General features: G+C 37.0%; 1 long non-coding RNA gene across 1 annotated transcript; it reads left to right on the top strand.

Moving 5' to 3' along the window:
• Positions 1-6,058: 6,058 nt before the first annotated feature.
• LOC106431757 lies at positions 6,059-7,897 on the top strand. The gene is made up of 4 exons (XR_007324994.1): positions 6,059-6,485; positions 6,804-6,861; positions 6,937-7,005; positions 7,696-7,897. It is a non-coding gene; the product is annotated as an uncharacterized LOC106431757 (long non-coding RNA).
• The last annotated feature ends 8,174 nt before the right edge of the window (positions 7,898-16,071 follow it).

Genomic DNA, 16,071 nt, shown 5'->3' on the forward strand with positions numbered 1-16,071 from the left:
CAAGGCTATTGAGCAAGGGTTCTCCAATGAAAATGAAACAATCTTCGTCGAGGTGTTCTTCTTATGAGAGAACCGAACATAATAAGAATCGTCCTAGCGAGTCGAAAAAATCAAAAGCTAGTTTTCATTTGGAAAATGGTTTGGAGGGGTTCAAAAAACCCCCAAAAAAATCATCCATGAAGACAATCAATTGGAACTGTCGAGGGATAGGGAACGACCTCACAGTTCAACGCCTTACGGAGATGTGCCAGAAGCATCGCCCAGGACTTGTGTTCCTTTCTGAGACGAAGAACAGAAGGCTGCTGTTGCAAAACATTCAGGCCGACTTAGGATTTGATCATTTGTTTACTGTTGAGCCACTTGGACTCAGCGGAGGTTTAGTTTTATTTTTTATGGATGAATTTCAAGTTAATGTTTTATTTTCAAATAATCATATGATTGACGTTGAGGCAGTCATAGATGGAATAAAAGTCTATATGACGTTTGTTTATGGGGACCCTGTACTAGAAAGACGAGATTAAGTTTGGGAGCGTCTTACGCGTTTCTCAACAACAAGAAATGGACCTTGGTTCATGATTGGAGATTTTAATGAAATAACATGTCACAATGAGAAAGAAGGAGGAAGACGACGCCCTGATAGTTCATTCCTCCCTTTCAAGCAGATGCTTCATGATTGTGGGATGCTAGAGTTTCCTTTCACTGGGGACATGCTCTCCTAGGTAGGGAAGAGAGCAGGAGGATCAACTGTTCGATGTCGCTTAGACAGAACAATAGGAAATGCAGACTGGCATGAGAAGTTTCCCCACTCGACTGTGAAGTATATGAGGTTATGGGGATCGGACCATCGTCCGATTCTGGCAGACATTCTCATAAAGCCAATGAGAAGATCAAAAAATTTCAAGTTTGATAAAAGATGGCTGGAAAATAAGGAGCTAAGGCAAGTTATCCTTGAGGGATGGAAATCTCCTGATCTTCCTCCCAATGCAACGATTATGGAGCATATTTCCAGTTGCAGAAAAGTCTTGAGTGAATGGCGGAAGAAACATAATGTCAACTCGGCGAAAAAGTGGAGGGCTTATATGCAGATGATAATGCCACAACTGAGGAAATTGCAGCAGTTTTGAAGGAACTCTCTGATGCTCTTAAAGCTGAAGAAATGTTCTGGAAACAGAAAAGTCGGGTGTTCTGGCTGAGAGAAGGAGATAGAAACACAAAAAAATTTCATGCCTTGACAAAGCAAAGAAGAGCAAGAAATAAGATCACACAGCTCTTAGATGAGAATGAAAATATTGTTGAGGATGAAGAAGGACTAGTACCCATTGCTACTAGCTACTTTAGACAGATCTTTGAATCATCAAATCCAGAGGACATTGAAGAGACGCTAGCTCAAGTTCCTACCACGATCACTGGTGCAATGAATGACAATCTTACCGGCCCAGTCACTGAATGGGAGGTCAAATTAGCGCTTTTTGCTATGCATCCAGAAAAGGCCCCTGGACCAGATGAGATGACTGCGGTTTTCTATCAAAAATTTTGGGATATAGTAAAGGAGGATTTAACTCTTATGGTTAATAAATTCCTTTTTGAGGGGACAATGGCGAGTGGACTGAATGATACAAATATATGCCTCATCCCGAAAACAACAAAGCCTAATGCAATGGCTCAGTTCAGACCCATTAGCTTGTGCAACGTCAGCTACAAGATAATCTCTAAGGTCTTATGCCAGAGATTAAAGAAAGTGTTACCAGGTCTGATATCGGAAACCCAGTGTAATGACCTTCATATATAATAATAAAAAATAAACCCACATGATAGTCACAAGCAGTGTGCTTGCTTGCTTAATTAATTAAAATTAAATTATGTGGCTGGGAGATATTTCTTCAAAGGAAGGAATTAGTGAGCTGCTTAGTTGATGATTATGAATCAAGTTGCCAGCTGTTATATGATCACCAAGTCTGGAGTAACTCAAGTCGAGTCATTCCGCAGAAATACGACGCCAGGCTATTCAGAGTCAGCGACCGTCTCCGTCCATGATGCATCGAGGTCATAGAGGCAGAGTAGTTCGTGGAGGACGTTCAGGAGGACATCGTCAGAGAACTCAGACTTGCTTTGGTTGTGGCCAGAGGGGCCATATAGCTAGAGATTGTCCGAATGGAGGACAATACAGGCCGGCGGTACCACCCAGTGTTACTTGCTTCACGTGTGGAGAGCGAGGAAATTACGCAACATCTCTTCCTCGTACCCATCCTACACCTTCAGATGCACCACGAGCTCCACAGGCTGGATCATCTCGTTCCCCTTTACCCTTTCCCATACCACCAGCGAAGCGTCAGGCCATTTATGGTAGGGCCTATGCCTTAGTGTTATCTGGACCACCGGGACCACCGAAGGGTCCTACCACAGGTTTATTTTCTTAACCTATTGAGTGTTGTGTGATATCTTTAAAAAGAAATTGATTGGTGCATTAGTATATTAAAAAAAAAATGCTATGTGAATGGTTGAATTATTAATTTAACTTGAAGTTAATTATATATAGGTACTTTGGCTGTGGGTTGAAATTCATCCCATATCCTGTTCGATTCGGGAGCAACACATAGTTTTGTAGCTCCCGAAAGTAGCGTCTAGACTCAAGGGAGAATTCACTAAGGTGAATTTAAATATTCCTGTTTTAACTCCCGGTGATCAAGTTCTTGAAACCGAAGGCTGCATCTTAGAAGTTCCGATCACTATCCAAGGCATGATTTTTCCGGCCCATTTGTTAATACTTCCCTTAGAGTGGTACGAGGTCATCCTAGGAATGGATTGGCTGTCTAGTTACCGAGCTCATCTCGATTGTGGTCGAGGGAAGATTTTCTTTGAAAGAGATACTCAACCCTCTTTAGCTTACCATGGCATTGTACCGAGTGTTGGAGTGTCGCTAGTTTCAGCCTTGAGAGTAGAGAACCTTCTGAAACAGAATGAAGAAGTGTATCTAGTTACCTTAATTGCTGGGAAATTAGACGATGAGAAAGAGCAGAACTTAGAAGACATCCCCATAGTCCGAGAATACGAAGACGTGTTTAAGGCATTAGAGGGATTACCACCGTCCAGAAATAACCCTTTTAGTATAACTTTAGAACCCAGATCAGCTGCAATAGAAAAGGCACCGTACCGAATGGCTCCAGCTGAACTCGCTGAGTTGAAGCAACAGTTAGCTGATTTGCTAGAGAAAGGTTTCATTCGTCCTAGTTCATCATCGTGGGGAGCGCCTGTGCTGTTCGTAAAGAAGAAAGACGGAAGTATTCGGTTATTTATTGATTATCGTGGAATCAACAACGTGACCATTAAAGACAAGTATCCACTTCCAAGAATTGATGAGCTTTTAGATCAGTTGCAAGGTGCAAGTTGGTTTTCGAAGATTGATCTGGCTTCGGGTTATCATCAAATTCCGATTTCCGAGACATACATTATGAAGACTGCTTTTAGGACGCGCTATGGACAATTCAAGTTTGTAGTAATGCCTTTTGGTCTTACCAATGCTCCAGCTGCCTTTATGCGTTTGATGAATGACGTATTTCGAGATTACTTGGACAAGTTTGTTATCATATTCATTGATGACATTCTCATATATTCCCTAAGTGGAAGAACACGAGGAGCATCTACGCATGGTTCTCGACCGTCTACGAGATCAAAAGCTTTTTGCAAAGCTTAGTAAGTGTCGTTTCTGGAAGAGAGAAGTTGGATTCTTAGGACATCGAGTGTCAGAACAAGGAGTTGCTGTTGATCCCGAAAAGATAACTGCTATTAAAGAATGGCCGCGTCCAACTTGTGTTACCGAGATTCAAAGTTTCCTTGGATTGGCTGGCTATTACCGGAAGTTTGTTCAGGGGTTTTCAAGCATATCGAAGCCGTTGACTCTTCTAACTAGCAAAGGTGTCACCTATGAGTGGAGTACAGAAACCAAAGAAGCGTTTGATAAGTTAAAGGAAGCTTTAACCTCTGCACCTATCTTAGCTTTGCCTAAGCCTGGCCAACCGTATACAGTGTATACAGATGCATCTCATGTTGGTTTAGGTTGTGTGCTGATGCAAGACGATAGGGTAATCGCCTATGCATCAAGGCAACTAAGGAAGCATGAAGTAAACTATCCGACACATGATTTGGAGATGGCCGCAGTTGTGTTTGCACTTCGAATTTGGCGATCATATTTGTATGGTGAGAAGATCCAAGTGTTCACTGACCATAAAAGCCTTAAATATCTTTTCACTCAACCTGATTTGAACCTAAGGGAAAGACGATGGATGGAGTTTGTAGCAGACTACGACATGCAGATTCTATACCATCTAGGAAAAGCAAATGTGGTTGCTGATGCTTTGAGCAGAAGGAAAGTTTATGTGGATATTGAAAAGGAACTCCGGAACCTTGAAACAGAATTCAAGATGATTAGTTTGGCTACCTTAGAAGGTGAGGAAGGAGAACCTTTTGGATTACAAGCAGTGAGCCAAGCCGGTTTACTTGCTCGTATCCAAGAATGTCAAATAAGAGATGTTAACCTGAAAAAGATCCGAGAGCAGTTGATTGGAGGCAATTTTGGTGGATATCAAGTTGCGAGTGACGGAACCTTGTTATTCAATGGTCGAGTAACCGTTCCGAAAGCAGAAGGACTTCGAGAAGAGATTTTAAGAACCGCACACCATTCTCTTTTGAGCATCCATCCCGGAAGCACGAAGATGTATCGAGATATCAGAAGGTATTACCACTGGCCCGGAATGAAGAGAGATGTAGCAACGTGGGTTTCTCAATGTCAGGCTTGCCAACAAATAAGGCCGAACATCAAGTTCCAAGTGGCTTACTTTAAAGTCTACCAATCCCTGAATGGAAATGGGATGCCGTGGCGATGGACTTTATTTCTGGTTTACCTAGAGCGCCAGGCCGTGGGAATGTTGCGATTTGGGTAATTGTCGATCGTCTTACCAAATCTACTCATTTTCTACCCATGAAACTCACAGACAAAGTGGAGACGTTAGCAGAGTTGTACTTGAAAGAAATTGTAAAGCTTCATGGGGTACCAGCAAATATAGTATCAGACCGAGACCTGCGTTTTACTGCTAAATTTTGGCGAGCTTTTCAACAAGCTTTGGGAACTGATTTGCACATGAGTACTGCGTTTCATCCAGAAATCGATGGTCAAACCGAAAGAACAATCAGAACCCTAGAAGATCTGTTAAGGTTGTGTATTCTTGATTGGAATGGTCCGTGGGATAAGTTTCTACCGCTGATAGAGTTTTCCTACAACAATAGCTACCACTCGAGCATCAAAAAATTCATCGTATGAAGCACTATATGGTCGACCTTGTAGAACACCAGTGTGTTGGGCAGAAGTTGGTGAGCAAGAATGCTTGGTCCAGAAATTGTAGATGAGGCTGCTGAAAAAGTAAGAGTGATTCAAGCAAATATGAAGAAGGCTCAAGATCGTCAAAAGAAGTATGCAGATCGCAGTAGAAGAGAAGTCAGCTTTGCAGTAAATGATTTAGTCTTCTTAAAGGTAGCTGCACAGAAAGGAAAGGAACGATTCGAAAAAGTTGGGAAGTTAGCAACCCGTTACATAGGTCCGTACCGAATTGTTGCTAAAGTTGGAGAAGTAGCCTACCGACTTGAACTTCCATCTGATATGCCTATGCATCCAGTATTTCATGTATCGATGTTGCGTAAGCATATACCAGATACCAATATGGTCGAGCCGCAATAACCAAAGAACTTACAAGCAAACCTCACCTATCCTGAAGGTCCTCTGCGGATAGGCGAATGTCGTATCAAGAGATTGAGGAACCGAGAGATTTCTCAAGTTCAAGTATATTGGGGCAAGGGTCAGAGAATTATTGTCAGATGGGAGGATGAAGATAAGTTCAGATCTGATTACCCAGAGTTCTTCTCAGATACCCCAGTCGTCCAGTGAAGTGTGCACAGTTATATTTTGAGAATTCGGGGACGAATTCTTTTGAGACAGGAAGAGTGTAATGACCTTCGTATAAAAAAAAAAAAAACCCACATGATAGTCACAAGCAGTGTGCTTGCTTGCTTAATTAATTAAAATTAAATTATGTGGCTGGGAGAGATTTCTTCAAAGGAAGGAATTATTGAGCTGCTTAGTTGATGATTGTGAATCAAGTTGCCAGCTGTTATATGATCACCAAGTCTGGAGTAACTCAAGACACTTACCTTGACATCACATAATTACTCTTCCTTTCCCATCTCTCCTTGTCGTGAAGGAACAAACTGATCAGAGAAAGAAAAAAAAAATTGCAGAGAGAAAATAGTGAGAAAGAAAAGAAAAAGTGAAGAAAAAAAAATCAGAGGAAAAATCAGGGAAAAGATAGACAAGACCTTGGAAGACTTTCTTTCATCCTCTATCTCAGTTCCTTGCTGTATAGAATATCAGAAGTTCAGTAGCAGGTTCAGTGTAAGGGGGAGGATCAAGTGAGTTCTTCTGTCCATCAGTTGTTGTGGTAAGCTTAATCTTCTTGCCTCAGTCAAGTCTTGATCAGAATCAGATATTGATCAGTTAAGCTGTTATCATGGATCAGTTGTTTAAGCTTCATCGTTTCAGTTTTATATATTTCAGATTAAATCAGTTTCTGGAATAATTAGCTCATGTTTTATGAACTAGTTTAATTTAATCTGAACTGATCTTATCATGGTCTGAACTTCACTTGATCTGAACTGATAAACCTTGTTCTGAATCGAGCTGATACGATCTTATTTAAAATTCTTCTTCAGAACCGAACTAAGTATCTAAAGCTAGTACTTGTGTTCTGTTTTGTCAGCTGCTTGCTAGTCTTGCTGTCTCACTCCAGTTCGTCCTTGTACCTGTGTACTCCTTTGGTAAGCTGTAATGAAGTGGTTTGGATGTGGTGATCAGAAAACCTAGTAACCGTAATGAACATTGTCCATTCTCAGGTTCCTTTCAGCTTGTTCGAGATCAGTTCCAAGCTTTCTTAAAATTTCGGTTTCAAGACTTATTTTAAGGTGAGTCTAGATAGTTGGATAATAAATCATGTATGAGTGTAGCATGATTTATCTGCAGTCAATAGTCATGAATGGCTAGGTGTTGTCTAATTATTTTTAAAAATTTGTGAAGAGTTTAACTCGTGTGAACTCTTACGAAATACTCATAAGTGTTCATGGAGGTTTATGTGTGACTTGTATTTGTTTCTAAGTACTAATCTGATATGCATTCATATAGTTAAGTATGTATGTAATATTCATATGAAGTCTTGGTCAATACTCGCTACCTAAATATCACCGTAATATGAAGAGCTGTCGCTTGATCGTATGTGGTTCACGTGACGTTTCAAGCTGTACGAAGACACGGAGTTACGGTATTGCAGACTAGGACCGTGTACTGGGTGACGATCCAGTGTCGGGTGTTCATCAAGTGATTATCCGAAGGAGATGAATTTTAATTATTTTTATTACCCGCTAAGCTCTTAGCCTTTTGTGGTTTCGGGTTTAGCATATGCCTATATATATATATATATAATTATGAGTTAAGGGCGGGTGATATGGAGCGATGTATAAGAAGAGATTCATAGTGATTATGTACTAGTACTTGAATGATCATACTAATGCATTATTGTGATTGCTGGTGTTGATTTGTTGTGTTATGATTCTAGATTCACTGAGTATTTGTTACTCACGACTCATTCGTGTGTGCAGGTAACCATTAGGCGGGAGACACTTTTCTCTTTTGGACTAGAAGAAACAGCGTAATCAGCGGTAGTTTTTGTTGTCCTTGCAACGAACCTTTTGATGTATATTTACTGTAAAACGTTGTTGGGCGATAGGCCGCAGGATAAAACTATAACGGTTTGTAAAATGTTTAAAGTAAATAAATAAGGTATAAAGGATGTTTTATAAACTACTAGTTCTCACATGATATTAGTCCTTGTCCTGGACAAACCAACTATCGAGTATTGCTTGTCGGGTTGAAAATCCTAGAGTGATATCCGATAGGAGCGTCGGTGTTCTCAGTTTGTTGATCTAAGGTGATCGGAATTATTCTGGGAACCTAGGATCGACCTTCGGGGAACAACGACGGTGTCATTTCCGGTCATCTATGATCGGGGGTGTCACACCCAGTCAGCCTTTGTTGCTGGGAGACACATCTCAGACAACATTATGATCGCACAAGAGATGTTCCACGCTCTGAGAACTAAACCAAGTGGGCGCAATAAAAGGATGGCCATCAAGACTGACATGAGCAAAGCATATGATAGGATGGAATGGTCTTTTATTGAAGTTGTCATGCGCAAGATGGGTTTCTCAGAAATTTGGATTGCCTGGATAATGCGAAGCATCACGTCGGTGAAATATAAGGTCCTCATGAATGGAGAGCCAAGAGGAAATATTGTTCCAGGTAGAGGTCTACGTCAAGGAGATCCTTTGTCTCCTTTCATTTTTATTCTATGCACTGAAGCGCTCGCTAGCCTTCTCAATCATGCAGAGAGCCAAGGGAAGATAACGGGGATGCGTGTTACATGGGTGTCCCACCTTCTTTTTGCTGATGATAGCCTTTTCTTCTGTAAGGCGGAGCCCCGTGAATGTGAAGAAGTAATGAAAGTAGTCAGGAAGTATTGTAAAGCTTCAGGCCAATGTATCAACTTTGATAAATCGTCCTTACTCTTTGGTAAGCGGATTAATGCAACAAGTAGACAAGAGATTAAAGAAGTGCTGAGAAAGCAAAACGAAGGTGGAATGGGTACTTATCTAGGGATCCCGAAAGACATAAGTGCCTCTAAGTGCAAACTTTTTGCGTTTCTAAAGGATAAGCTGATGCATAGAGTGAATGGATGGACAGGTAGATGACTCTCAAAAGGAGGAAAGGAAGTGTTGATTAAATCCATTCTGCTAGCTCTTCCGACATACGTAATGTCTACTTTCCTGCTCCCTTTGGAGATATGTGAAAACCTTGCAAGTGCCATTGCTAAATTCTGGTGGAGTTCAAATCCACCAAAAAGAGGAATACATTGGGCGAAATGAGAGAAAATATGTTTACCAAGGGAAGAGGGTGGGATGGGTTTTCGTATGATCCATGAGCTCAATTTGGCATTATTGGCAAAACAATTATGGAGACTAGTTTAATTTCCAGACTCTTTGGTGGCCCGGGTTTTAAGGGGAAGATACTATAGGATGAGTTCACCACTAAGAGTAATCTCTGCTTGAAGCCCATCGTACGTGTGGTCTAGCATTAGTGTTGCGCGAAAGTTGCTTTTAACGGGAATCAGACAGAAGATACATTCAGGCTATGAAGTCAAGGTGTGGGAGGATCCATGGATTCCAACGACCCCTGCGAGACCAGCTCTCCCTATAGCGCCGGTAATGCATCCTAATATGAGAGTTAGTGACTTCATTAATCCGGAAATGAAAGAGTGGGATGTTGATCTTTTGGAGAATTATGTCAATCTGGAGGACATACCACTAATAAGGAGTTTGGCCACAAGTTCAGCACATCGTCGCGATACATTCTGTTGGAATTACACAAGGAATGGCCAATACACGGTTAAATCTGGATATTGGGTGGCTCAGAATGTGTCAAAGACAGAGGGGAGAAAGAAGTCCTAGAACCGAGTATCACAAAGCTTCAAGCCTTCGCTTGGATGATAAAAGCACCTTCGAAGATATGTCATCTTATATGGCAGCTGTTAACTGGCCATGTGGCAGTAACGAGGAATTTAGCAAGACGCAATATGAGATGTGATAACTACTGCCCAAGATGTGGAGAGCTAGAAGAATCTGTAACCCATGCTATATTCGAGTGTCCGCCAGCTCTACAAGTCTGGACCTTATCATCAACTCCGTCAAGCCCAGGTTTATTTCCAGTACCAAGCATTTACGCAAATATGGATTACCTATTCTGGAGAAAAAACAGCATTATCGAGCCGGAACAGGACATAGATCCTTATCTATGGATAATTTGGTACATTTGGAAGGCTAGGAATAACAAACTTTTCAGGGGGATAGACAGAGATCCTTTGGAGCTAGTTCGACATGCAGAGAGTGAATATCAAGCCTGGTTTAATGCGAACGAAGTGGTACAACATGTGGTACAAGAAGTCATTCCTGAGGAGCCCCAAGTCATAAGCTTGGGTAATATTTGCTTGCTAGATTGATCTTGGACAGCCTCGGGTCAGTATAGTGGATATGGATGGGTATGGTGGGACAGTGGAGGAAACATTCAATTGTTGGGGACAATAAATTTCAATCGACGTGAATCAGCTTTGCATTCGGAAGTAGAAGCTCTGCGATGGGCAATGGAGAACATGCTTCAACACTCAACTTGTCAGAACTTTGGGACATACTGCAAGGAGCTGATAGCAATGATAAAGGATCCTCATGTCTGGCCTAGCTTTGCGACAGAATTGGAAAGGATAGAGACGCTGCTGATTTGCTTTCTGGATTTCAACATCATTCATGTTCCACGAGCGCGCAATTAGTTTTCAGATTTTTTAGCTAAGACAGCTATATCCTTCTATGGGAAGTTACATTTTATTGGTTGTTCTATTCCGGTCTGGTTACCCAGTCCACCTCAAGCCTGAATGACCGATTGACGTAAAAAAAAAGACTATAAAGTAGATAAAATAGGATTTAATTTATTTATTTTTCATTTTATAAACGATAACTTAAAATACATTAAGTTATTGTTAAAATATTTTTACACTGATTTGTTAGAATTTTTAAAATATAATATATAAATATATATTATATTTAAAATGAAAAATATTATGATTAAAGTAGTTACAAAGATTTTATATTATTAGCTTTAAAGAAATACATGTTAATTTTTATGCATGTATTATATAGTTTGCTAATGTTAAGTCATCTTACCAACGTATTAGATTTTATTTTTGAACATAAATATTTTATACTTACGAAAATAAAATATATAAATTTATAATTTTAATATAATTTTATTATATTTAGCTCAATATAATAATTTTTTTAATATGATTGATTATGATTACATAATAGACAAAATATTATAGAATTTTTTATTTTTTATTTTATAAACGATAACCGAATATATTAATGTATAATAATATTTGAAACTAATTTCAAAATAAGTGAAAATATTTAAATATAATTTTGAAAATGAAGATCTTGTAAAAATCTTTTAAAACAGATTTGTTATAATTTTAAAATAAATATATTTACATTTAAAATGAAAAATAACAAAAAGATATTATGATTAAAGTATTTAAAAGATTATATGTATTATTAGTCTTGGTAAAATACATTTAATAAAATTTCTAAGTAATAGTCCAAATTAAAAAATCAAACATGAAAGAAGTTATGACTTCTATTTTAATATATAAGATTGTTGTTTTGGAACTCGAAACTGCATGAATATAATAATCCACCATTTTTCATTCTGAATAATTATAATTTTATTTTTATTTTCTTTCATTTCGGTACTTTATTTCATAGTTTAATTGATAACATGATGATGAAACAAACGTGTGGGAGTTAAAAATGAGGCAAACATGGAATAAATATAAATTTTAAAAACAATTTAAAATAAAATAACAAATTAAAAAATTATCATTGGCCACAATCTGGAATTAGGTGGTTATTTGAAAAACTAGTTTTCCTAGATTTTAGGGAATCAATTTTTTCCAAAATCACGATTGAAAAAAATGTGGTTTTCAAAAACAAAAGCTACAAACCATTTCAAAAACTGGAAACAATCAAGCTTTTGGTCCATGGATGCGACTCTCCCAAATCGAGTGTTTTCTAACTGTGACCATCTTTGCATCATTAACTTCTTAAAATCAAATCCCTTGATTGATTGATGTAACAAAAACTCAAAAGTAAATTTATCTGATAAAATCGAGTGGTAAATTCAACCAAACCATTTAACTGAACCAATTTATTTATGAGTTTATAATTAATTATATTCTATTCAACCAAACCATTTAACTGAACCAGTTCATTTATGAATTTATAGTTAATTATATTCTAGTTTAACCAAAATATTTAACTAAACCAGTTCATTTATGAATTTATAAGTAATTGAATTCTAGTCCAACCAAACCATTTAACTGAACCAATTCATTAGCTTCGTCAAAACCAAATCATTTAACGAACAAGTTCATTTATTTTGTTTTATAATATTTCATAAAACTTAGAAATACTTTGTCCAACGTTCAATTGCAAAAATTAGTAAAACTGAGAAGTACTTTGGTTAACGAATCAAACAGCTAAGATCTGAAAATAAGTTAACCGTAGACCATTCTTAACGATAATAACAACATAAGAAATGGTTAAACTAGTTAACCAGAGACAAGTCTTAACAGAAAAAACTAGAACCGAAATTCATACAACGAAGCTCACGAACGACGGGACATAAGTTACTTAAGCTATGTAATCTCATCAATTATCCTATTCATACGCTTCCTTAACCGTTGAACCTCTTCCTTGACACTGAAAAACCATGGTTGACAAAAGTGGAGGCCATCGTTCTGCAAGTAAAACCCATAACTCTATTATATCCGCTTTAATGAACAAAATCTAAAAGGAATCAAAGTTAGTCGGATTATGTCGAAGTTGCAGGTGAAGTATCTACTACCAGGAAAAGTATCAAAATCTATTGGATACTTTGGTTTTGGAGAGATCTCGTCGATGACTCATTCCCCACATGGGCAATGGCTTGGAATCCCGTAGTGGGTATCTGTTACAAACCCAATTATGTCAAAGTGTTCCTTCATCTTCTTCTTCTCCCTCATGTTCATTTTCTACTCCCATGGATCCATGACGCGAATTTGTAGATCTCGGTTCGTGATGTGAGAGAAATGAACTGAAGAAGACAGATGGGTGAGAGAGTCTACCTTTTGGGGTTTTCATTTTAGGCGCCAATTCAAAATTATCAATTATCCCCAGACAATTTCGTGGTTGAAGTTTTACTAAGTTTGCAGTTTTAAAAATATTTTCAAAGTTTCACTTTCCAATTTTTTTCATTTTTCTTAGTTGTACTAGACTCGGGAGAATTATATTATGGTTATACCACTTATATTCAGCTTTATACAATCATTTTTCATCTAACCATATAATAATAGAGTTGATTACATTAAGGGACACTTTTTGACTTTCTATTACACCTAGAGACACTTCTTGCATGTGACACACTTTATTGTGGGCCAGCGACAGATTGTGGACTATTTTGCCCTTAATGGAAACGACGCTTGTGGATGGGTGATTTGTGGACGAGTGATGCGTGGTTGGATGATTTGTGGACGTGTGATGTGTGGATGAGTGATGAGTAATGTGTGAACATGTGATGTTAATGTGTTTATAGTAGATAACATGGACAAACTCTCTGTTTTGATCCCATAAAACTATACAATAACACGTGTACATAATAGACTCATGTTACTAAAATTATACCATAAAACATGGACACAGACTCTGTTATCTCCAACACAAACACTTGGCTTCTTCAGCCCAATTGATAAATTATCTGCAATTAAACTTCAATCAAGATGAGAAAGAGATGATATTGTGAGTATGAGCGGAGAGAAAAATCGAAGAAGCGTTTACATTCTGTCGGAGAGTAATAGATCTTGCATGTCAGAGATTTTCGATCTAAGGAATTTGCATTTTGTCATGATGTGAATGGATGTAAATTTGATTAGAGTTGAATTTAGATCCCGAGATGATGAATAGAATCGAATACATATTGTCCATGTCTACAACTAGTTTATAATTCTGTTAAGATGTCCATATCCACAACTAATTTATAATTCTATTATCCACCCTTTGGTGTACACGTCCACATTTAGTTTTGTTTACACATTAATATATATGTAATATATATTAATGAAAATGGATCTTAAAAGATAGAGAATTTTATATATAATTTATAATGATAATTATTTTTTTTTAATATATTTTAGAACTTGAGATAAAAGTAAATAAAAACATAAAGTAGAATAAAAAAATAATAAAATGAAATAAGAAGAGGAGAGAGATTCTCTTTAGTTTAGGGTCATAAGAGTCTTTTTGACAAGAGAAAGTGTGTCTCAAGTGATAAGTGTCTTGTAGTGTAATTTGAATGTGGAAAAGTGTCTCTAAATGTAAAAAATTCTAAAAGTATAAGGTAGTAACTTCGAAACAATCAAACAAGTATCACAATTTTAAATATAATTATTGTTTTGAATTTAAATCACAATCATGTTTAAAATTATTAGAATAATATGTGCATACATACTTGTAAACAGGCAAACAATTTTAGAATTTTATCTCCATTTCAATTTTGTTTTTTTTACCAGTTTACTAAGTTTCACCCAATTATACAACCATAAAACACAAACACATTAAAACGTATATCATGAATTTCTATGTGTTTTCCTATCAAAGCTGTATGACCAAGACACTTCCACACCAACTTTTATTTGAACCAGAGTGATGAGATTTTAAGGATTTGAAATGTGGAGTTTTCTACAATAATTTCTCATCGAAACCACGATATAATTAAATCGGGTTATTTTAACAATTATTAGAATAATATATGTATACTTGTAAACAAGTAACAACTTTATAATTTTATCTTCAAAGCTATAGAGTAAATCATAATTGCATTAACTTAATAGAAGTTCATATTACTTGTACAACCAAATCCCTATAACTATAACTATGAGAGAGAGAGAGAGAGAGAGAGAGAGAGAGAGAGAGAGAGAGAGAGAGAGAGAGAGAGAGAGAGAGAGAGAGAGAGAGAGAGAGAGAGAGAGAGAGAGAGAGAGAGAGAGAGAGAGAGAGAGAGAGATTGAGAGGATTGTGGTAATGGGAAAACCCTAAAATGGTTTTTATACTTGACAACAAAATGACATGACTTTGGGGGTGTTTAGAAAATGGAAAGCAAAACTGGGTTGGAATTTAAAAAAAAATCAAATTTTGAAGTCGAAGTTTTAGTTTTCTATTTTTTCTTAGTTTTATTGTGCGCAAGAGATTATATACAGTTTCTTATAATCAATTCTCATCTAACAATCTATTAAAATACTTAATTTCATGAAATATATAAGTTTTGTAATACAATAATTTCATTTCATTTTATTTTTCTTCTACAATTTTACTAATCAAGCTATAAAAGTTTTACGGTTCAGCTAATACTAAGTTATACCAGCTGTACCAATGTAGTTGTGCCAAGTTATAAAAAGTTATACCATTAGTGTTAGGTACAAATTGAATCAATCGGGAAACATGTAGTGCTTAATGTAGTGTTACTTTTATTCAGTTTCATATAATCATTTCTCATCTAACCATCTAATAAAATACTTAATTTGATGAAATATATAAGTTTTGTAATATCAAAATTTCATTTCATTTTGCTTCTACATTTTTATTAATCTAGTTATCCAAGTTTTACAGTTTTACGGCTCAACTAATACATAGTTATACCAGTTGTACCAATATAGTTGTACCAAGTTATACAAAGTTATACTATTAGCGTTGAGTACGAACTGAATCAATTGAGGAACATGTAGTGCTTAATGTAGTGTTGGGTACACATGTAGTGCTTAATGTAGTTATAGTGTGTGGGTATGAATGTACACTTGTAATTCGTCAGAAATTGCTTAATGTAGTGCTGGTGAATCAAATGTAAAACAAGCCCAAAACAATAGTGCTCAACAAGAGAGAGAGAGAACATATCGAATAGGAGAAGAGAGGAAAGAAGAGGGACGAGTGAAAGAAATAAGACGAAATCACATGATTGGTTAGATGAAATAATGACATAATTGACTTTAATCACATTTCTTTTTAGTATATATTAAATGAAGAGTACGATAGATTCATTAAGGAAAAATTTACATGAGAAGACACATTTTGACTTTGTAATTACACCTAGAGGCACTTCTTGTCTTTGACACACATTTTTCATGTTCTTTGTCCTTTCTACCTTCTAAGCAACCTTTTTTTAACGCTGATTTCTTATGATATTACAATTATGAGAAAGATTACATAGACGATCCGACAACCAACAATACTACATGCCTTATAAAGATCTACGCCTAACTGCATCACCTGAGCCGCCCTACGAAG

The sequence above is a fragment of the Brassica napus genome, chromosome C6 (genome assembly GCF_020379485.1).
Source record: "Brassica napus cultivar Da-Ae chromosome C6, Da-Ae, whole genome shotgun sequence".
Lineage (NCBI taxonomy): Eukaryota > Viridiplantae > Streptophyta > Magnoliopsida > Brassicales > Brassicaceae > Brassica > Brassica napus.